General features: G+C 48.2%; 1 pseudogene; it reads left to right on the top strand.

Moving 5' to 3' along the window:
• The first annotated feature begins 289 nt into the window (after positions 1-289).
• LOC119352146 lies at positions 290-1,816 on the top strand (annotated as a pseudogene).
• Positions 1,817-8,650: the final 6,834 nt, after the last annotated feature.

Genomic DNA, 8,650 nt, shown 5'->3' on the forward strand with positions numbered 1-8,650 from the left:
TATGAGGAGTAGGAACGCTTCCAAAGTTTACAAGAAGATCAGTGACATGTCGTGTTATTGTATAATACGCATTGTATATTTTCTGATAAAGAAAATAAAAATCCATTTATACTAGAAAACTTCAGGGCGAAGTACAGTAATATCATTCCCGGCAATAAATACGTAAAACCCTGGAACTTCGTGAGGAAGGAATTTGAATTATAAAACCCCAACTCCCTTCCTAGTTACGATACACCTCGCCACTGCCTCACCCACCGAGACACCCACCCCTACCGCCCTACGCCGCACCGTTCCATGGAGATGGAGGACCTCGCCGGAGCCATCAGGGACCTGGCCGCCCTCTCCACGCGGCTCTTGCTTCAACTCAGCGGCGACGGCGAGAAACGCAACCTGGCCATCTCCCCGCTGTCTATCCACTCCGTGCTCGTCCTTCTCGCTGCCGGTGCCACGGGCGACACCCTCGACCAGATCGTCTCCTTCCTGGGCCTCTCCCGCGGCGCTGCGCATGCGGCCCTCGCCTCGGAGGTGGCCACCCTTGTATTCGGGATGGCCGATGGCGTGGAGCCCCAAATCCGGTGCGCAGTAGGCGTTTGGGTGGACGCGTCGCTCCGGCTGAGGCCCGCCTTCACGGACAAGGTCGCCTCCAAGTTCAAGGCCGCGGTGCGAGCCATGCCATTCAGAGAGAATGTACGTACGCAATTCTCTACTTACCTGATTATTATCCGTACGAGTGCTATATATTGTCTGTATTTTTAATTTCTTGCGTGCAATTAATTAATCAACCTAAGGTGGAAGAGGCGAGGGTTGAGATCAACCGCTGGTTCGTGGACAAGACGGGCGGCTTCATCAAAGACCTCATGCCAGAAGGCCACCTCAACGCCACTTTGACGGCCCTTGTCATCGGCAATGCGCTCTACATGAGGGGCAGATGGCTAGACCCGTTCGACCCTGAGTACACCCAGGACGGCGACTTCTTCTTTGCCGACGCCGACGAGAGCCGTGTGCACGTGCCGTTCATGACGAGCACCAACGACCAGTGCATCAGCTGCCATCCCGGCTTCAAAGTCCTGCAGCTACACTACGACTACGAGAGCAAAGGCGATGGCGGCGGCGGCAACCACCGGTTCAGCATGCACATCTACCTCCCCGACGAGCGCGACGGCCTGCAGGCCGTGCTGCGCGAGATCAGCTCCTCCGGCACTGCTGTGTTCGTGGCCCGCTGCGTCCCGGCGGCACGAGGCGTCGAGGTGGGGAACCTCACGATCCCAAAGTTCAAGGTGTCATCAAAGATGGACGCGGGGGATGTGCTGCAAGGTCTTGGCCTGGAGCTGCCGTTCCGCTTCACGCACGACTGGTCGGAGATGATTGAGTTGGCGGAGCCTCTAAAGGTGCAGAATGTGCTCCACGAGTGCGTCGTGGAGGTGGACGAGGATGGAACCATGGCCGCTGCGGCCACTGAAGCTGACTGTGATGTTTTTTTTTTTGAGAAAGACTGTGATGTTGGGTTTTCTCTGTACGGAGAGGAACCGGCCCGCGTGGACTTCGTGGCGGATCATCCGTTCCTGTTCCTCATCAGGGAGGACAAGAGCGGCATTCTGCTTTGAGTCAATTACACCACAGATGCTAGAACTTGGCACGAATAATCACTTTAGTGCTAGAACTTGTGGTATACATGTAAATGGTTTAAAATTTTGGCTTGACGGTGCAAATACGGTGTTGTATACGCCTGCTGCGTTGACTAGGTGTGTCAGCTAGGCGTGAGGCCCGCTGTCAGTGAGAAGAAGGAGAGGGCAGGGCGTGTGGTCTGCCTTTTTGCGAAAAGCCACTTGATAATTTTTTCTCTCTCATGAAAAAGTTGCTCTAGAGAAATTGTACATAAAAGAAAAATGCTACTCCTCAGATTCAAACTCACGACCTACACGTGCGGTTGGCTATCCAGCACACAGAGTCAGATTTGACAACACAGTAAGATATATAAGCTTTATATACTTTAGGCTGAACAATATAAATTAAGAACTTTAATCCCATAAGCAAAATATAACAAGTTAAATACCCAGGCATACCACCCCAACACAAGACATCTCTTGTTTAAAAAGTATAATTAATGTTAAATAGAATTAATGTGTTATTTTAAAACATATTCATACAATTTAAAATACTAATGAATTACAAAATACGCTTATATGATTTGAATAGTACACATCAGAATCTGCAATCCGATGGCACACTAGGCTCCTATTTATTTTTCATACATATTTTATATTTAATTTTAGTTACAAAATATGTAAAAAAAAATAGAAAACACATAAAATTTATTAAACACCTGAACTCTTTTAAACAACCTAAAATTTCCTTAAACCATGATCACTTTTATATACTACATGAATATGATATTGAAATCAGGAAACAATTAACATATATATGAATTTATTTAAATATAAAAAATTCTAGAAGTAATTTACTATTTTCTTAAAATGTGAACACGTTTTAAATCATAGTTTTTTAAATTCATAAGTTAATTATATGGTTGTTAAATTTAGTGCGGGGACATGTTTTGATGTTATATGAACTTCTATAATGTAATTTGTTTTCTTTGTATATATATTATTTATAACACATCATTATAATTTACAAAAAATTAAAATGCAAAAAACTAAAACGTTGCAATTGTCCACACTGACTACAATTCAGTTTAGCCACACGATCGTTTTGTGTTATAGTCATAAAATTTAATTATATGGATTTTTGTTAAATTAGTACCTGGATATGTTTCTATTTATATGAACATTTTCAATGTAGTTTATTTTATTTATATGTATATTATTTATAACGCATGATTATAGTTTACATATTTTTTACAAAATTTAAAAAATGTGAAAAATTAAAATGTTGAAAATGGTTGCGCCGAATGCAATTCAGTTTAGTCACACGATCGCGGTGTGTTATATTCATAAATTGTAATTTACATCAAAATAAGTTGCCTTGTCGGTTGTGGTGCAATGCCCGGGCACTTATTTACCTGATTAGGTTCCTGGTTTGAATGACCGACCATGCACTGATTTTTGGGACTAAAAAATGCACTGATTTTTTCCGCAAAATAATGCACTGGTTTTTGGGATTAAAATTGTTCAGGAACTCCGCAGGTCACATGTTCAAACCTCTGGCGGACCATTTTATTTTCTGTACTTTTTTCTGAGATAAAAAATATATCAGGGGCTTTTTGGAAAATAAAAAGGCCACACGCCCAGCCCTACCCTTTCGGCCACTGAAAGTGGGCTCCTCGATGTTGGAACGCCAAGTCAGAGCTGCAGGAGTATACAACACCGTATTTACACAGTCAAGCCAAGTTCTTGAACCACTTATATATACAGCACAAGTTCTGGCACTAAAGTGACTATTTGTGTCAAGTTTTAGCACCAGTGGTGCAATTGACTCTTCTGCTTTTTGCAGGGCAAGTGCTCAATCCCCTGCTCTAGCTACTATAGTACTACGTAGTTCTTTCTGCTAGAAATCCACAAAATTGATTCGTTTTGTGATCTGGTTTATGTAAGGATAATTAATGAACAATCATTCGCTCTCGTACACCAAAATCTTTTTGCATCGTTGGTGGCTCATGCCAACTTTCAATTTTGTGTTCAAGCATACACCAACAACCTTTCCCCGCTTGCTCAAAGGGTGATTCATCTGAAGCAGTCAATATTTATCCAAGGCGGCAACATTTTGAACGGCACTGTAATCTTGCACCAAGTGGTGCATGAGCTCAGGGCCTCGGTGGAGTTAATCATCTCGGATTATTAGATGCACTATGTTGCCTCATCTAACTCCGATGCCGATGATTTTATGTGGAGATTCATGAGGATTTTGTTTTCTCTTTTATGTTTGATTGAGTCAATAGATGATACACAGTCTTGCAGCACGTCGTCCTACTGGTGGCAGCGTCCGTCGTTGCCATTTGTAGCATGTCATCTCAACGGTCACAACATCCGCCCTCGTCACGACGGCCCTTGCAACATGTCGCTCTACCGCTTGCAGCACATTGTTCCACCGGTCGCAGCGTCCATCGTTGCTAGTTTCAGCACTTCGTCTCAATGGTCACAACATCCGCCTCGTCACTCGCAGCACATCATCTCCCTAATCGTATCATTCGCCATTGTTGCTTGAAACATGTAGTCCCACTGGTTGCAACATCCATGTCGTTGTTCCCAGCACGCCCCATAACATCTGTCAAATGCATTCAAGAATGGAACATTGAGGATAAGGTATTTGGGATCACATTGGATAATGCAACATCTAATAATTCAGTGGCAGCAGGACTGAAGCGCAATTTTGTGGCCGAGAATGCTCTTTCGGTGAGTGGAATATTGTTGCACAATGGATGTGCAACACATATGATAAATCTCATTGTCCAGGACGGGTTGGATTTTGTGGTGTTCAACAGTGTCAGATGCTTTCTTGAAATGAAGCTCGATGATAACCACCCTATTACCGAAAGCATGACATTGGTGGACAACTCTTCTTCCCAATACCAAAATTTGCATCCTTCCTACATAAAATTTTGAGCAAACAATGAGTTTCAAATTGCGACGAATCTGAAGAACAACCGTACGAAATGGAACTGACCCCGTCCTTTTCTCACTTGTAGAACACCCATCCAGGATGTTTCGCCGTGCTCGAAATGTGGCGCAGCACCAGCCACGAGAGGTGGTCACACTTGATGATAGGCAGCGACGAGCCTACGAGCTTCTGTGTGAGTGTTGAGCCCGGCCGACGAGCATACGCGGTTGTACCTGCAGGCGGGTGTTATGGGAGCGCCAAGAGGAGGGGGACATACTGAGAGGCGACACAGAGTGGCCGAGGGGGCTGCGGTTCCGTCCCTGTTGAATTACTGCAAAACGCAACGACAGTAACGGCGGGGTGCGTCAAATCCGACAACGGGGGCGGCGGACGTAGATCCGTTGATTTTGGCGACGACGATGATGAGAATCGAGGCGGGGGAGAGTGTGGCTAGAGGCGGCGGGTGCTAGGGGGCGGAGGTGGCGCGTGGTGGCCGGCGGAGGCAAGTAAGGCGGCGATGGAGTGGATGTGGCACGGGGTGGGGAGGGTGTGGCCGATGGGGGAGGGCGAATTTTTTACTCCGCGGATGGGCGGCCGAGTATATTTATGAGTTAGGATGGCCACGGAGGATAAATTTTACTCCTCTAACTATTATAAGGGATCGCTTACGTGTTGTTTAGAGAAGGAAATTTTATTGATCTAAAACTTTTTAAGGGATTGTTTAGAGATGCTCTTGAAATATACGTACTGGTTCACTTTTTTTTCTGAGTACACGTACTCGTTCACTTGGGTGATGGTTATTAGCACACTTTGGTCTAGATAACTGGCGAACGTTCGGTAGGTAGGGTGACATGGCATGCGCGAACGTTTTAGACGACATTTTTAGTTGTGAAGAAAGGGCAGTTTCTTTAGAGCGGCATGGGTTTCTTCATAGAAGACATTTTTCATTCTAAAACTGCCATCTTTTGATTTGTCTTTACAACTAAAACTATCATAAAATGATGTTGGCTTGTCATCCTCTCTGGGCGAACGTCCGCTGGGTAACATTACCGTTATCTATCTCTACGAATAGGATTTCTGCGGCGCCCCGCCGCGGCACTGCTGCTAACCTTACTGTACGTATCGTACATGTATCATCTATATCTGCAGGACGTACACTACATTAATGAAGCAGATCCATCCACAGGCTGTGGTCAGCTTGTGGTCGTCTCATCATGCACCCTGCGCTAATGAACCATCAATGTCTGGCATTACATTTTGCCACACTGATCGATCTTGTGTGATCCACGAGATAATATCGCGCGCTGATGAGCGTATATCTCAAGAAAGATCGCGGTCCATCACTTGCAGCCCCCCTGACCCTGCCCCCGAGCGGCGATATATATAGACCCGACGTGTCTGCCATCAGGCAACGAGAGATCAACGCCGGCCTGGTAGGGTAATCGGTGCTCCTCCGACCGACGACATGCCGAAGCTGCAGAAGTACAGAGGTGTGAGGCAGAGGCACTGGGGCTCCTGGGTCTCCGAGATCCGCCATCCTCTTCTGTACGTCCGCAAACTGTATATTCATCTCTTTCGGTGCAGTTTTCTGTCGGTGATCAGGTGCTCGTCACGTACGATCGATATGTACTGATCTGTGTTTGCGTTTTTGTCTGTGGTTGGTGCAGCAAGAAGACTAGGATCTGGCCGGGCTCGTACGAGACGGCGGAGGACGCGGCGCGGGCGTACGACGAGGCGGCGCGCCTCATGAGCGGGCCCGCGGCGCGCACCAACTTCCCCTCCAGCGCCCCCGGCGGCGGCGGCCTGTCCCCTGCCCTGCGCGCCAAGGTGGAGAAATGCTGCATGCCGACGGCGAAGGGCGCCGAGATGACCGTGGCGGCCAGTGCCAGAGGCTACGCCGCCCAGCGAAACAAGGTCGAGGAGATTATCAAAGGCGTCGACGAGGAGGAGGAGTGCATCGAGGAGATGATCAGGGAGCTCACCCACTACGGCTCTGTGGAGATCGTCCTCTCCTCCGCCTGCTCCAGCAGTCGAGCTCCGTAATCTAGCTTGCTGGTCATCGACCAGCCAGATCGATCGCTTCGCTAGCTAGCTGGTCCATGCATGCCCATCTTCCATTCCCTTGTCGTCTCTCTCCTTAGCTGTTTTGTAACACCATTAGTTGCCATGAATCAGCACATGCTATGTATTCTATTAGGGCATCTCTAGTCCATCCTCCAAAAATCATATATGGAAGATATTTTTATATTACCCGCAAAAAAGATATTTTTATATGGAAGGTATCTTTTTATGGTAAACGATTGCTGCTGGTTGACCGGCTGAATTTTCGGCTGGTCGCTCGTGCCTCGCTATGCTGCTGCGGGACCAACCCCTTGCGCCAGGTGCCACGCGGACCCTGTGGTCCCCGCGCACCGCTCTCCATCCTTATACCGTACTCCTCTTCATTTTTCCTCTCGGGTTTTGCTACATGTACCTAAACATTCTAGGTAAACCTACGTAAGAGTTGGTTTGTCATGATTTGACTGAAAGAAAGAATTGCTCGGGCCCCACCCCATGAAATTTGGGGGGAGGGGGTAGAATTACGCCTCGTTCCTTGGCTCTCCCAAACGCCACCATGGCCGCCGCTCGGAGCCTCCTCCTTACCCATCATGACCATGGTCACCGCCACCGAAGACACGCCATTCATGACCGGCCGCGTCCTCCCTCCCTTTTGCATGCGATGGTTGTGGCCGCCAACAACCTCCCCCTTTTCGCCCTGTGAAACTGAGACCGGCCATGGCCGGTGTCGGTATGAAAACCGGCAGATCTCGGGTAGGGGGTCCCGAGTTGTGGATCTTGGAACGATGGTGAACAAGAGACAAAGGGCATGATGTGTACATAGGTTCAGGCCCTCTCGAAGAGGTAAAACCTTACATCCTACTTGATTATATTGATGATGGAGTATCGAGTACAGGTTGATCTACCTCGAGATCATATGTTGTGTTCTAAACCCTAAAGCTAGTAATTGTGACTGTGTCTCTACGGACTAAACCCTCCGGCTTATATAGGCACCACGTGTATCTAGGGTTACACATGGTCGGTTGCCAACTAGGGATAAACATGCCGATAGGTGAAGTAGTCCTTGAAGTACATGCCAAATCTTTGGCTAAGTCCGTCTTGGTCACGTCTAAGTTCGAGGCCTCCGGAATCCTACCTTGTGAGATCGGTGGGTCGTAAGCTCGGCCCATGGATGGCGGGCCAACTAGATTGGTACCCCTTAATCCAGGACCCCGCTAGTAGCCCCTAAACTTCTCTTCGGAGCCAGGGGCAACAATCTTCCTCAGACCAATGTATTCGGTTTGACAGACGAGTTCCTCCTTCCAAGTAGTTCTTACGAAAACCCGAGATCCTCTTTTTTCAAAGCAACTGCCGAGCTTCCCTTTAAGGGAGCCACCTGCCGACCACATGTTTTGAGGGTTCCACTTTGGCTCCCGAAGTCTTAAGATAACTTAGCCTCGAAGGCATGCCGTATATGTGTGAACAGTGTTCTGGCCTGATAACTTTTACCAAACCATCACCACCCATGGCGCTTGAGCCAGTTATTGTAGCTCGAATCGCGGCCCGAGGCAACGCCCTCATTGGCACGTCTCATCCAAGGAGAGAGTGTGCTCCGTATTTCGGGGGATATCATCAAGGATTGCTTCACCCCATGCGCGTATAATGGCACCAGAGACTGGAGCGTGGCGATTTAGCTGGCGCAGTAAAAGGGACCTTCGAATTTCACTGCCCTATAAAGGCTAGGTAGCAATTCTGCCATCCCACATGTTTCCATCATGCGCCATTGCTCATAGCCTCCAAAGCTCCAGCGCTCGGATTCGCTTCCAATCTTCTTGACCCTCATACAGCACCCTCACCACCCACCAATGATGCCACCTCGAAGGGCAAGTGGGTGGTCTCCACCATCACAGAGGACACTATCCAGGAGCTCCGGACCACGTGGTATATCCCCGTGGGTGCTGCCTGCCGGGCTCCAGAGCCCAACTAGCGCGGCCCCACTCCCAAGCCAGGGAGAGGGTGATCTTCGTTCCCCACCTCGTCCGAGATCCAGGGTTCCCCT

Source organism: Triticum dicoccoides, chromosome 2A (assembly GCF_002162155.2).
Source record: "Triticum dicoccoides isolate Atlit2015 ecotype Zavitan chromosome 2A, WEW_v2.0, whole genome shotgun sequence".
Taxonomy (NCBI): Eukaryota; Viridiplantae; Streptophyta; class Magnoliopsida; order Poales; family Poaceae; genus Triticum; species Triticum dicoccoides.